We start from the raw sequence: 15,762 nt of genomic DNA on the forward strand, positions 1-15,762 counted from the left end.
CACACATGCGCACACACACTCACTCACTCACACACACACACACACACATGCACGCACACACACGTTCACACACATGCACACACACGCGCGTGTGCACACATACACACACACACACACTCTGCAGACCTCTGTGGCTAGGGTGGGCGCTGTGATGGAACCAGCAGGAGTCAAGGCCTTAATTCCATGGTTGGTGGGCCGTGACTCATCGGGGACAGCTGAGCACAGTTCCAGAATCTGTGCACTGGCCACTAGTAAAAATATAAAAGCCAACTCACACTAGAAAGTGCAGGGGGAGCGGGGCCGGGGGGTGCACTGCTGGGAAGGGCAAGTGGTGTTCTGATGGGGCCCATCTCCCGCCACCACCGCCACAACATGAGCTTACATACAGGGCCCTTGCCTGCGCTGTTCACTGCTGCATCGCCCGTGCCTCCAACAGTGCCCGGTGTGTGGTGGGTGGTGAGCAAACATACAGACCACGTTCCAAAAGCAGCGGGTAGAGGAAAAATTCTTCAAAAAATGAAAAAGCACAGACAGTGGTGCTGGGCATTGTGGAAGCAAGGAGACACTCTAAGTGCTGTCTCCTATGGGGGAGGGGGGTCAGGAAAGCCACCCTTCTGGGGCTGGTAGAGCCCCCTTGGGCTTCAAGCTTCATCCCCATCTCTCCCCTCCCAGGGCAGAGCTGGTGGGGTTCTAGGGAAGAGAGATGAGTGATAAAGGGGAGAAGGGTGGCTGTGCCCGCAGGGGCCATGAATGGCCACCTAGCTGCTCCCCTGCAGGAGTTAGTGGTGAAGCCACATGGACTTCTGAACACCTGTCCCCTCTGAGACCTTCCTCTCTCGTGGGTGGGAAGCTGTTTGTGGCCCGAATGGAGATGAGGTCTTGGTGGAGAGGAGGCTGCTCTTAGGACTCCCCCACGAGTGGTCAAGAGGGAGAGTCCTGAGGTGAGGCAGGCGAGCCCCTGAGCACCCGGGGGCAGACCATGGAGGGGCTGGAGGCCGGGCAGGACCAAGCACAGAATCTTCTGCTCAGAGGTGTCCTGGGTGCCCACAGCCGTGCCTGCCATGGGGCTGCCCTCCTTTGCTTCCTATCTGTGGGGCCCGGGGAGCAGCCTGGGCGTGGGAAGAGCTGTTCAGATGAGGCCTGCCCCCTCTCCCCACGCTGGTCCTTAAGGCGCCCTCAGGTCTGGCTGGGCTCCCCACCCACTGCCTCCCAGAGATGGGCTGAGCATCCCCGCAGCCCCTCGGAAAGCTGGCTTATTCCGGAAAGCATCAGGGCCATATCCCCATCTCACTCCCCAGCCTGCCCCCGCGCCTGCAGCCTCTTCTCCTGCCACTTCCAACTGAAGGTTTGGGCACCAGCAGAGTAGGTCCTGGGGCAGCTCCAGCAGGTCCTGGCCCACTGGCCTGGGAGGACTCCCTAGACCTCCCCAGCACCCTCTTTAGGGTTTCTGGTCCCATCAGCAATCCTCCTTATTTCTTGGCTCAGGCCCTGACTCCTTGTGCAGTCCCTGGCCCCCTCTCTGAGGCTCCTCTGCCACCGGCCTCACCTGGAACCCTCCTGCGGGTTCCCACAGCCATGCTCCGTGCTCCCACCAAGACACCAAGCTCTGGGCGGCCCCTTGGGCTCATCTAGGCAGGGAGAAACGCAGTGCAAACTGGGTCCAAGGACACGTGGGGCTTGAGTTAGCTGAAACCCAAGGGCAGATCCCAGGCACTGATGGGCCCAAGCCCAGGCCTGTGCGTCTCCCTGCCCCCCTGCCCTCTGCCAGCTGCGTACGGGATGCATTCTCAGGCAGGCCCCAGCACTTCAGACTTCGTGTGCCCAGCTCCCCAACACACAGGAAGCAGGCCCTGCAAAGGTCCTGGAGTCCCCGGCTGGTGTGGCTCCGTTGTTTGGAGCGTTGTCCCAAGCACCAAAGGGTCTTGGGTTCAATCCCTGGTCAGGGCACATACACGAGGTGCGGGTTTGATCCCCAGTCGGGTTGGGTGCAGGAGGTAACCCATTGATGTTTCTCTCTCACATTGATGTTTCTCTCTCTCCCTCTCCTTCTTCTCTCTCTAAAATCAGTAAAAGCACACATCCTCAGGTAAGGATTTCTAAAAAGTCCCAAGAGCTGTCCTCTCACCCCGGGTTGAACCCCTGCCCTCCCCAGACCACTGCTTTGGCTGGGGGCGGGGGGAACTCTCTGAGTCGGCCTGTGGCTCAGTCCCCTGCCTGGAGTGGGGACGCTCTGAGAGGGGGTCCTGCTGGAGCCTCCTCTACTGAGAGTGGGGAGGGCAATCCCCAAGAGAAACCCCAGAAGATAGAGTGGATGGTGGGTGGGCAGAAAGGGCAGATACTTCACCAAAAGATGCCATATTGGTGTGTGCTCCGGTGGCATCCCCAGCCCTCCCCATGTCCCCACTGCCAGCAGGCTGCCCGGACCTGGCTGTGTGGCTGTCCCTGTCTGAGCCTGTCACTGGGGCTGCAGGGCCTTGCTGGACTTACCAGCACCTGCCCAGCCTCAGCCCTTCGCAGAATCCAGACCGAGCCAGCCAGGTCCTGCCATGGGACCCTCCTTGCTTCCGCAGCGAGGGGCAGCAGGGCAGGAGACATGTTTGCCACTTAACACCCTGGGGAATTCAGTTACAAACGCTCAGCTCTCAGAATAGGGGTAGCAATCCCCGCGTACCTGCTTGAGCACAGTGCAGACAGCTGCGGGCCCGAGGCACTGTCAAAGGTGGGCTGGCCAACAGGTCTCCTGGGGAAGGTCCCTCACCTGGCACTGAGCTTGGAGAATGGGCCTTGGACCAAGGTGCGGTCCCAGGTCAGCAGCTCCGTGTGAGTCAGATGCCCACCGTTTTCCAGCAAGATGCACATTGGTCCACGAAAGGCCACCGCGGGGGGGCTTGCTGCAGCCCCGCTTCTTGCCCCTCACAGAGCTGGGAAGGGGAGTGTTTGCTTTGGATTCTGCAGCTGAGCAACACTCTACTCAAGCTTCAACATTCTAAATTTCAGGCCTAATCCCCTGCCAGGAGAGCAGGACTGGGGGGTGGAGAGTTCCCAAACCGTTCCCCCAGCCATGCGCAGGCCAGCATGGTAGCTCCCGCGTGCCCCTGATCCTGTTCCGTCAGCAGGAGGGCCTGGGCTGCTCCGAGCACAGGCTCACATGTGTGTAGGGGCAGGAGAGGAGCTCTCAGTAGCTCTAAGTCCTGAGCACTTGGCCAGGTACCAAAGGGAGACCCTATACCCACAAAGCACCAAATAGATGAATGAAATTCTTTGTAAGCCACGATGTTATTCACTCCAAGTGCTGTCTCAAGTGGCACAGATGTCTGGAGCCCGGTCCTCTGAGGAGGTTTGGGGTCATCTGGGGCTTGGGGTCACCAGGGAGGCTCCTGCCCCCAAGAAGGAAGCTGGGCCTGGGCCTGAGAATGTCTGGGAGCAGCAGATGTGCTTGTGGGGGAGGCTGTGGTGGTGGGGAGGGCGGGTGTGGCAGCTCAGGGCTTCCCAGAAGCCAGGGAGTCAGGGTGGAGTGGGTTGTCTCTCTTGTCTTGTTCCTCCTACACTGGCCACAGCTGGGAGGTCCTGGGCGGTGCCCAGGGGCAGCTGGCACACTATGCTTTTGGCAGAGATTGGAGGTCACGGGGAAGACTACAAGGAGGGAGGAGAAGTGCCCTGGGGTCTGGGCCTAGGCTGGCCCTGCACTCGAGATAAGAATAGGGAAAGCCCACAGGAGAGAAGACCAGCGCCCAAACCTTCGCTCCAGCTGCCGGTCAATTTCAGGGCCTGGGGACTGTCCTCTGGCCCTGGGGCAGCCCAGCAGGTCCCTGACCACCGGCCTGGGACGTGGGGAAGATGGAGGAGGCATTTCACACTATTGACAGAGAGACATCCTCACCCCATTTACAGACCAGAAAGTGGGGCTCAGAGAGGACAGAGCACCCAGAGGGCTGCAGGCGGGAGTGGCCGGGTGCTGACTGCTGACTGGGGAGGAGGGAACCGGGGGCCTGTGGTGGGAAAGGGCTAACCTGGGGGCAGGGGGCTGGGGCAGCACTGACCAGGGGAATGGGAGACCCGAGAGTCAGGACGGCAACAGGAGTCCGGGTGGAGATGCCCTGGTGAGGGCAGGTGCAGGGGGAACGCAGGCCAGCAGGGCAAGCCCACTGTGGACTAGCCCGAGGGCAGGTCAGTCGGGGGCGGGCATCAGGGCCAAAGCAGGGCGGCCAAAGGGTACTGCTGGAGGCCCCTCAGGGCCTGGTCACCCTGGTGTTTGAGGCCCTCGATGTTCACATTCCCAATCCCCTTTCCGTGGTCCCCCTTAGGGGCTGGTCTCTCCCTCTCCGTGAGCGCATTTCAGTCTGCCTCACAGTTGGCCCTGTGGGCAGGTCTGTACCGAAGCCCTGAGCTCAGAAATGCAGGTGAGTGCTGGGATCCCACAGTCCTTGCCCCTCGGAGGTGACCGTCGGAGGGGAGAAGAGTCCCACCAGTGGCAGGAGCACACACCCGGACGCCTGGGTGTCCATGATGAAGGGAAGGCTCCGTTTGCTGAGGATGGAGCCCAGGGCCAGGCCTCCCTGGGGTGGAGGCAGGGAAGGCTGCGATGGAGATCCGTGGGCAGCTCAGAGCCGGCGGGAGGCTGGAGGCGGGGGAGCCTGGCTCAGATGCCCGTGGCAGGTGTGGGCTTTGTTCTATGAGCAACGAAAACGCAGCCAGGGCCGCCATGTGGACGTGTGCAGGGGCCGCTTTGTGTTTGGGTACCCCACTGGCTGCCGTGGGCGGGTGGATTGGAGAGACCAGGACTGGATTCCAGGACACCACCTGGAGGCCATGGCAGTGTTTGGTTCAAGGTGGTTTTCTTGGACCAGGTGACGGTGTGGGAGTGAGAGGTGGATGGACCTGAGGAGCAGAATCAACAAGACTGGGTGGAAGGAAGGGGAACCCCAGTGCACCTGCACCCACGGAGGGGAAGCCTGGACGGGAGCAGACTCGGGGGCAGTGGGAGCGCTGTCGGCTCCAGTGGGGGGCGCAGGTATGACGTGCCAGTCAAGGAAGGGGCAGAGATGGCTGGTGCGTAATTGTCACAGGGTTTGCAGCTCTGAGGAGGGGTCCCAGGCAGATGACACAAACTTGAGAGGACATGTGTCTGGACCACAGAATCCGAAGAGCTGAGTTAAAGTCTACTCCCACACACACCGGCGGGGCCCCTGGGACACCGTCACTGCCTCCCGCCCATGCACAGGGATTCCATCTGTACTGGGACTTCAGCCACCACACGGGGCTCCCAGCTCCCACCTGCACCTCCTGCCAAATCCTGCCCTCTCCCCCAGCACATGCCCAGCTCCTCCCCGACACTCACCTGGGTGTCCTCGGGCACCACACAGCCTGTCAGTCCGAACGGGTCTCACACATTCTCCCCGGCGCCCTGCGCCTCCTCCTGCTTCCTCTGCCAGGGTGGTGTCACAGCAGCCAGAAACAGCTGGCACCGTAGACCCGGGCTTTCAGCCTTGGAGGTGCACAGCACTCGCCGGGGGTCCTGTTAAAACGCAGGTTCTGGCCCTGCAGGTCTGGGAGCCTGAGATCCCGCATTTCAGACAGCCCCGGGCACTGCAGGCACTGCGGAGGCTGCGGGGCCTCAAGTGTATACTGGAAGCTGGCAGCTTTGCCTCCCCTTCCCTCTCTCCCCGCCCCTCCCATCCCGCTGCCCTCCTCTGCCAGGTCCCATAGGCTCCCACCTGGGCCATCGCAGCCACCTCTTGGTGTTGCTGAGCGGTATTCTTGGGAGAGGTAGAATGTCCCCTGGTGGGTTTTACTTAGTCAGCTTCCAGTGGGGGGAGGGGTTTGTCCGGGCCAAGGGCAGGTTGCAGGGTCCAAGACTCTCAGCAGCACAGACCCTGTGCAGGCGGCTGGAGGACAGGCACACAGCTGTGTCCAGGAGGAACTGCCAAGATCAAAGCAGTGGAGTGAGCTCTAACAGCGCCATCCCCTCAACCCTGGGGCTGCATTCCACAGTGGGCAACGGAGAGCCAAGGGCGAGGCCCCACCCCCAGAGGGGGGAGGGAGGCCTGGACCCCACACCCCGTGCTCTAAATCAGTGGGTCTCAGATTGTCACCATGTGGACTAAAATCACTTGTTAAAATACAGACATCCTAGCCCCAGCCCCAGAGACTCTTATTCTACCTCCCCAGGGAGCCAGCGTTTTAAAAGAAAAAAACAACAAACAAAAACCTGCAGAGAGGCAGGTGCCCAGCCAAGTCCCTGAGGCTGCTCTTCATCCCCATGCCAATGGCCCCACCTGGCGGCGTTTGGGCGAGTTCTGTGCATTCTTAAAGGGAGGTCACCAGTGCATCCTCTTCCTGGACATGAGACAAGCTCTCTACACTCGCTATCTTTTCTCATTTTCCCAGCAAACCCCTGCACGAGAGAGCCTCACCCCCATTTCTTGTGGAGAAACTGAGATTCAGAAAGTGGAGGTGCATGTCCAAAATCAGACCTCTGGGAAGTGGAGGAGCCAGGGTCAGGCTCCAGGACTATCTGAACCGCAGCCCTGCCATCCGTGCCAATGGCCTGTAAATCTGGCCGGGAGTCAGGCACCCAGGCGGCCTCTTCAAGCTCAGGATGAGGCTTCAGGATCAGCCTCATGCGTGTGGCTCCCTGTCCTCTCAAGCGAGAGTGGCACGCAGGATAGTCAAAGGCAGCAGACTGTGGCCACCCAGGACAGAGGCTGGCCTGGAGCTGAGGGACTCCAGGGGTCCCTCCCTGCTAATCCGGGACTTACCCATGAGTTGCTGAATTGGAAGGACCTGGGCTTCTCAGGGAAGGAGCTGTGAGGGATGCCTGAGGACTCAGAGCACCATCTATTTATCAACCAGAGAGGAAATATTTCAGCGTTTTACAACCAGTGTGTGTGTGTGAGTGTGTGTGTGTGTGTGTGTATTGCATATATTTAAAGACAAACCTACTAGCGTGGGGAGAACAGAAGAGGGAACAACAGCAATACAGGTTTGGAAGCTGGAAAGCAGATACTTGAATGGTAACTGACCTAGCAGTGCGCATTGGCTGGGCATTTTCCCGAGCCCTGTTTACATTAGAGTAAAGCAGGGGTGGGAATGGCAGGCCCCGGGCAATATGAGGCCTGCAGAATCATTGGGTCTGGCTCTGCCATACATTAGGGAAGAGTTAATTAAATGTTTGACCAAATACCACAGGCTAATCTTTAAGCTGGTAATTTTGTACGGCCCAAGAATGATGTTATACATATCCAAATGGCCCTTGGCAGAAAAAATGTTCCCTTGCCCTGGAGTAAAGGAATAAAAGCCCTATGATTGTGACAAGAGCTCCCCCCACGCTCCCCCCGCCATCTTCTCATTTGTCCAGCACTTGAATAAACCATTTTCTGTTTTCATTTAATAAAAATCTCTATATATGAAAGCCTAAGCGACCATCATGACTGGAATGACCTGAACGACCAGTCGACCAGTCGCTATGATGCACACTGACCACCAGGGGGCAGACACTGCTCAATGCAATGCACTCCCACAGCTAACCTCCCATGGCCGGCCAACCTCCCTTGGTCCCTCGCCCTGGCCAGCCTGATTAGGGACCAGGCCTAGGGATCCCACCCATGCACCAATTCATGTACCAGGCCTCTAGTCCTATATAATAAAAGGCTAATATGCAAATCGACCGAATGACAGAATGGCCAGTCGTATGACATGCACTGACTACTAGGGGGCAGACATTCAATGCAGACACTCAGCCAGAGACCGGGCTCATGGTTCACAGCTCACAGTTGGCGAGCGCACCACGGCAGCATTAAGGATGTCCAACTGATGGCTTAGGCCCGCTCCTCAGGGGGGCCTAAGCCGTCAGTCAGACATTCCTAAGGACTTCTGGACTGCAAGAGGGTGCAGGCGAGGCTGAGGGACGCCCCCCTCCGAGTGCACGAATTTTGTGCACTAGGCCTCTAGTAAATAAATAAAAGCCTTATGACCCTAACACAAAGAAAAAGGGGCTGTCCATCAATAGATGAATGGATTTTAAAATGTGGTGAATATATACAATGGAATATTATTCAGCCATAAAAAGAAGGAAATCTTGCCATTTAAGACAATATGTGACTAGACCTTGAAGGCATTATGGTAAGCGAAATAACTCAGACAGAGAAGGACAAATACTGTATAATCTAATTTCCATGTGGGATCTTATAAACAAACAAACAAAAAACCCCTGAACTCACAGATAGGTAGTTGCCAGAGGAGGAATATGTGGTGGGCAAAATGGGTGACGGTGGTCAAAAGGTACGAACTTCTAGTTATGAAATAAATAAATAAGTCCTGGGGACGAAATATAATGTATAGCACAGTGACTATAGTTAACCAATATTAGTGATGAGGAACAAGATCTGATCATAGTTATAGGGGGTTAAACTTGTAAATATTTTGTTTTAAGAATTTCTGATTTCACTCCCGTGAAATGCCATGGAAACTACAATAAAGGCATGAGGAGAGGTGAACCGGCTCACAAAACAAAAATGGGGAGAAAAGAGAGGGGGGAACAGCAAGAAAATTTGGAAGCTGGAAAGCAGCTCTTAGATTCATAATGACTTAGACTCCAGACCATAGAAACAAAGTCAGGAGGGGGATAGCTGAGAAACTATCAAAGCCTCAAATCTAGCCCCTGCACCACCACATGGGCCACATGATCCAGCAGCAGGTAATGAGTCCCAGCACTCAAACTCCCACTCTAAAACGAGGGCACTGGGATGACTACCTGCCTGTAGCAGCAGCAGTAGTAAAATCTTGGGGTGTCCCAGACCCTAGACCTTGGCTCTACAACCAGACAATGGCACTAGCCAAGCAGGAGTGTCACTCTGCCTTCAGCCCCAAGGCAGGAGGAGGCCCAGGTCCAGTGCTGCTGCTCATCCGCATCCCGTGCAAAAAGGTTACCCAGAAAGAGCAGAAAATCCTGAAAAGTGCCTCCTGCCACCGCAGATGGCACCAGCAGGAGCCCTGCAGCACCAGGGCAAAGCTGACCAGAATAGCACAGCAAGGGCTCAGAAAACTAAACTAAAACCAACAAAGGTAGACAGAACCTACATGCTGAACTGGGTGACAGCCTGCTGACATAGTTGATTTCAGGGGGGTTAAGAGTTCCTTCACGTAACAACCAGAATGGAAGGTTGCTAAAGTAAATCACTTGTAATACCACGAACCAGGCAAACCACAATCTGAATGAGAGAAGACAATCAACTGAGAGGAATCAGATGTTGGGACTGGTATAATTATCTGACAAGGATTTTAGTTTATTTTTTTAAATACTTCTCTTTTTTAATATATTTTATTGATTTTTTACAGAGAGGAAGGGAGAGGGATAGAGAGTTAGAAACATCAATGAGAGAGAAACATCGATCAGCTGCCTCCTGCACACTCCCCATTGGGGATGTGCCCACAACCAAGGTACATGCCCTTGACTGGAATCGAACCTGGGACCCTTGAGTTCCCAGGCTGATGCTCTATCCACTGAGCCAAACCAGTTAGGGCCCAACAAGGATTTTAAAACAGTGTATAAAAATGCTACAACAACAACAATAAGAACAAAAATACTTGAACAATCAATTACAGATTCTCTTGAAACAAACAAAAAAATAGAAAATCTCAGCAAAGAAGTTATAAAAAAGAATCAAATGAAAATTCTAGAACTGAAAAATTACAATATCCCAAATTTAGCAATTGTCCAGAGAGATTCAATAGTAGAGTGGAAATGACAGATGATGGAATGAGCGAACTTGAAGACAGATCGATAGACTTTACTCAAGCTGAACATCAGCGAACAAATAGACTGATAAAAGAGTGAACAGACTCAGGGACCTGTGAGTCCATAATAAAGGATTCATATAACTAGAGTCCCAGAAGGGGAGGAGAAAGAGTGGGAGACTGAAAAGGTATTCAAAGAAATAATGCCTGAAAATTTCCCAAACTTAGTAAAAAACACAAGCTTATATACAGGGTGTCCCTAAAATACATATACACACTTCAACTGATAACCCAATTGATGTTTCTTTTCTTTTCAGCCAGATTAAGCTTTGGACAAAGAAAATTCATCCTAAAATGCTACTGGAAGTTTGAAAACACAGTTGAAGTGCAAACACTGTGTTTATAATTATTCAAAGTGTGTATTTTGGGGGGACACCTTCTCTTGACTCCTCGCCTGCGTGAAACCAGAATCAGAGAGAGGCCTGGAGAATCAGCTGGCAGGGACCCTGTGATTGGTGGAGGCTTACCAGAGAGCAGATCTTGGGCCTTTGCTTCACACTGCATCTCTTCTTTCTTCCAGAAGAAACTTCTCCAATATTTCTCAGGAAAAAGTCTTCGCATATATGCCTTGAGTGAAGGTGAAGACAATCCAGTTTCATTAGAGGGCATGTGACTTCTTCCTGGACAGGGTAGAACATCGCCCTGAACATGGTGTTTGGTTCAAGGATGCAAATGAGTCAGCCAGCTGTTGAGGGAAGCTCTCGCCTTCCTTCTCATCTTGAATCCTGTCGGAGTGGGCATCCATTCTGCTTCCATATGGCTTCTTAGCAGAACTGAGAGTGGCATTAGCCCCCAGATCAAGCCACACCTGAAGCTGATGAACTCTTTCTGGCTTTTTACAGTGATTTGAGCCAACTGATTCCTTTGTTTTCTTAAAGCCATTGGAGATGGTTTTTCAATCAATTGCAGGATAATACAGAGAACCAGGAGACAAAGGACACTCTGGGGAGATTTGACTGGGACCTGCAACTTTACTTGTAATAGTGGGCTCTCTCAGAAGAAAACTGGAGGCCCTGAGTCCAGTGAAGGGAAAACAGATGGGCGGGGTATGTCCATGTCCTTGGCATGGAGTGAGGCACCTTGGGCACCAGTGCTGGCTCCTGGCCAGCAAGTCTTCACCCTGAGAGGAGGCTTCAGACTATCAGAGCGGAGTGGCTTTGCAGGGTCCACAGTTCAGGCTCACCAAGCAACCTCTAGCATGACTTCGTTTGCCATGTGCTTTCCTACTGGGAGACAATGAGCGCATCTTCCACTGCCAGCATCCTGTCACACAGTAGTTGGGTTTGTCTTGCAAATAAACTTTGGAGCCTGCTTCATCCGGCCGTCTCTTGTGCATTATAGTTATTGTAGCCAGTCTGATCAAACTCTCCCATCTGGGGATTCTGAACATTCCAGTTGCTGGACCCATACATTGATGGTTCACATCCTACATTGACCCTGAGTTTGCATTCTAGTGCTCCCATAACTGAGAAATAGACAACAGAGCAACAACAATAGTCATGGCCACTGCTCGGTTGTTAGTCTTTATTATTCATCTGCCCATCCACTATCCAATACATTTACTGAACATCAAATAAGAAGTATTTGGTTGCAAGTGTCAGAAGCCCAACTCTAATGTAAGCAAAAAGTGAATTTATTGACTCATGTAACTGGGATAGATCACAGGCTAAAGGGAAAAATTACCAAAATCAGGACTTCAGCACCTGGCACCAAGGTGGTCTCTCTTCATCACTTTCATCTTTCCAAGTGTCGGGGAAGAGGCACTGCCTGCCACCAATTCATGCTGGCCTAGCTTAGCACCCAAATGGAACAAGAACTCTCTTCCTACACCTACTTAGCAATCCCAGGGGCACCCCTGGTCTATGGGGCATGGTGCTTATAACAGACGAAGGAGCTGGGAAAGCCTCTGGGTACAAAAGACTCAAAAGCAATTCCAGTTGGCAGCATGGAGCTAACATGATTCAGATTTGAGCAGCTCATGCTGGGCAGGGGAGAGGATGACTGTAGGATTTGCCAAGTGTCGTGATGGCAGGAAAAGGACTGGGAGGCTGAGGAGACAGTGACCAACTCTACCAGGAAAGCTTTCCCAGAAGAGGGGTGAGATGGAATCTGCTCCCCTTCTTCTTTCCACCCACAGTTCTCTGAGGGAAGGTCCTTTTCCCACTCTCAGTACATCTGGTTCATGTGGGGCTGACCTCCAGCCTCGCTGCAGGGGTAGGGACAGGGCTCTGACCAGGCCAATGAGAGCTGCCCTGGGTTTTTGCTCGGATGATTAGGAAAGAAGTACTCTATCCAAGTCGAGAAGCTGGTAGAATCTAAGCCTACATGTGGTAGTGGCCATCTCTCCTGCCTGGCCACACAGCCTGTGTGAAGAAGCCAGCGGAGAGGAGAGCAGAGTGAAGGGTGGGGGAGTGTGATTGGTTCTTTTTACTTTTAACTACATTCAATATTATTAGTTTCAGATGTACAGCATAGTGATTAGACAATCATGTCCTTTACAGAGTGGTCCCCTCTGAGATTTTAAGTACCCACCTAGCACCACAGTTATTATATTATTGACTATACTAGAGGCCCGGTGCACAAAAACTTGTGCACTGGTGGTGGAGGAGGAATGTGTGTGAGGGGGGTGTCCCTCAGCCCCACTTGTGCCCTCTCACAGTCTGGGACCTTTTGGGAGATAACCACCTGCTGGCTTAGGCCCGCTCCCCGGGTGGCAGATGGCAGGCCCGATTCCTAGGTGCCTGCCCCACCTTTCCAGGTCGCATACACGGCAGAGCCGATCCAGGGGTTGGGGCACCGCTCCGGGTCGGGTTGCACACGGGACGCCCGCCACCCTGGGTCTCAGATAGCAGTCCTGGATGGCGGCAGGGGAGGTGGGATGGCGCTGTGCCACCCTGCCTGCAGTATGCAAATTAGCTGCATCTTTGTTGGTGGTTAATTTGCATATCACACTGATTAGCCGATGGGAGGTGTAGTGAAGGTACGGTCAGTTACCATGTTTGTCTATTTTTAGATAGGGCTAGAGGCTGGTGCATGAAATTCATGCACTGGAGGGGGGGGCACCCTCGGCCCGGCCTGTGTCCTCTTGCAGTCCCGGAGCCCTTGGGGGATGTCCAACTGATGGCTTAGGCCTGCCAGTTGGACATTCTTAGCACTGCTGCGGTGCACTTGCCAACCACGAGCTGTGAGCCGTGAGCCCCGCTTCTGGCTGAGTGGCGCTCCCGCTGTGGGAATGCATTGACCACCAGGGGGCAGCTCCTGTGCCAAGTGTCTGTCCCCTGGTGGTCAGTGTGTGTCATAGTGACCGGTCCTGCTGTTTGGTTGACTTGCATATTACCCTTTTATTATATAGGAGTCTCTATACTGTAATTTACAATGCTGTGACTATTCTGAAACTACCAATTTGTATTTCTTGATCTCTTCACCTTTTTCACCCAGCTCCCCAAACCCCCTCCCCTGTCAACCACCACTCTGTTCTCTATATCCATGAGTCTGTTTTTACTTTCTTTATTTTGTTTCTTAATTCCACATACAAATGGAATCATATGGTATTTGTCTTGTGAGATCGGTTCTTGATGGCATCTTATGATGACCAACCTCCTCAGTTATGAGACACCTGAATACATAAATGACTTTTTTCTGCATCAAGTCTACTTAAGTTGGGGTTTCATAACTTGCAATAGGAGGTCTTGCATAACATGAGGGGCATGCTGACTGGGATCTGGAAATCAGAGACGTTTGCTGGGATTTTCTTTAGATATTCAGAAAGAACAGGATGTGTATAGGCAGGTACCCTCTCTGTGGGCACCCCAAATCTATCCAGATGGCCCCAAATAGGCCCACCCCTCATTGTATGCACATGCAGCTCTTGTGTTATATCCTCTCCTCTTGAATCCGGACTTGGCTTTGATGCTATGACTGATGGACTCCAGAAGTGACATTCTTCATAAGGTCTGGAAGCTTCTTCCTCCACTATGGAGCCCTGGGTTGCCATGCAAGGTGTCCAGGATCTCCAGACTGACTACAGTAAACGTGGAGGATGAGATGTGACACACAGAGAGACCGCACTGGGAGTACCAAGGTGCTGGATGTCCAACTCCCAACCACCATCTCGCTAGAGGTATGAAAGACCCCAAGCTAGACCAGCAGAACTCTCTTGCTGGGCACCACGATCATAAGCTATAATAAACTTGTTTTACTCCACCAAGTCTTTTGTTATGCAGCTGGACTTCCCCTCCTCCATATACTAGTACATTGTGCCAATCACAAAAAGTAGCTCCTTCTGGGCAGATGAAATACCAAAAGACCCACCCCCCCACTTCCAGACTGGAGCAGAGGTTGCCAGGACACAGCACTGACTCGGGAGAGGCCCAGCTGGCTGTCCCACAAGCAGCCTGGGGTTGGAGGACGTGGGTCAGCCTGCACTTTCTCTTATCAGCCCCTTACCCTGCTGGGCTTCCATGTTGCCAAGCCTGTGTCCAGTGTCCTCTGGCACTAGAGGCCTGGGCTGTCATGTTGATTTCTTGGCAAATGGCAGGCAAGGACCATCCTAAGGCCATGCTGGGGGAAGGCAAGCACAGAACACAAAGAGCTCTTGTCCCTCCACCTTTCACTCTAGCCCAGTGGTTCTCAACTTTCCTAATGCCATGACCCTTTCATACAGTTCCTCATGTTGTGGTGACCCCCAATTTCATTGTTACAAATTGAACATAATTAAAGCATAGTGATTAATCACAAAAACAATATGTAATTACTAGAGGACTGGTGCATGAAATTTGTGCACGTGTGTGTGTGTGTGTGTGTGTGTGTGTCCCTCAGCCCGGCCTGCGCCCTCTCTCAGTCAGGGAGCCCTTGGGGGGATAAGCAGGCCTAAGCCAGCAGTTGGACATCCGTAGCACTGCTGCGAAGGGGAGAGAGGCTCCCACCACTGCCGCCACTGCCCCTGTGCTTGCCAGCCCTGAGCAGGGCTTCTGGCTGAGAGGCACTCCCCCTGTGGGAGCACATTGACCACTGGGGGAAGCTCATGCCTTATGTGTCTGCCCCCTGGTGGTCAGTGCATTTCATGTGACTGGTGGTTCTGCTGTAGGTTGATTTGCATGTTAGCCTTTTATTATATAGGATATATGTGTTTTCCAATGGTCTTAGGCAATCCCTATGAAAGGGTCATTCAGCCCCCCAAAGGGGTCGCGACCCACAGGTTGAGAACCGCTGCTCTAGCCCAAGACTGCCTTGGGGTGAGGGGTTGTCTCACTTTATTGCTAATGATGCAAGCTGGCTTCACTCTCATTTCTTTAGCGTTGTTTCAGAAAGGAGCCCGTCCTGGTTGGCCCTGGGGCGAGCAGCCGGCTACTCCTTTTCCTGCATCAGGCCATGCCTGTCCTAAGTTTCTCAGACGGATCTTGAGCCTGTTGGGTGCTTCTCTTGCCCCCAAACCTCGGGTTTGCTCAGGGCACCGTGGGGCTTGATTCGCCCCAGCCCGGCCCCAGCACAGGGCCTTGCCCACCCGTGAGCGGAGGCACTCACCCGGCTCAGCCAGCCCTTCCCCCGACCCTCGGGCACCCGCGAGAGGAGCGCCGGGCGTGGGAACGCAGCGCCGCTTCCTCCGGCGGGGACCCAGCCCAGAACTGTGCCCTCGTTCACTGGACAGAGTGACCATCAGTGGACCGAAACGGGCCATTTCTGCACATTTGAGGCAGGAAGAATCATGAGACAGTTGACAACTGAATGTCTCCTCTTTACGGCAAATTAAGATGCTGGCTAAGGTCAAAAGTCAGAGCCGGTCCGCGATGAACGGCACATGGTTGAAAGGCAACACGCAGGGGAGGAAGATCAGAGAAAGAGAGGGAAGAGAGGAGCAAAGTGAACAGAGAGACGAACGGGAAGGAGCGGGAAGACCAGAGGAGCGCAGCGCAGGGGAGAGGAGACGCGCAACGGGACCGGAGCTGCGGGGCGGGGAGGGGAGCGGGG

The sequence above is a fragment of the Myotis davidii genome, unplaced genomic scaffold, assembly GCF_000327345.1.
Source record: "Myotis davidii unplaced genomic scaffold, ASM32734v1 scaffold648, whole genome shotgun sequence".
Taxonomy (NCBI): Eukaryota; Metazoa; Chordata; class Mammalia; order Chiroptera; family Vespertilionidae; genus Myotis; species Myotis davidii.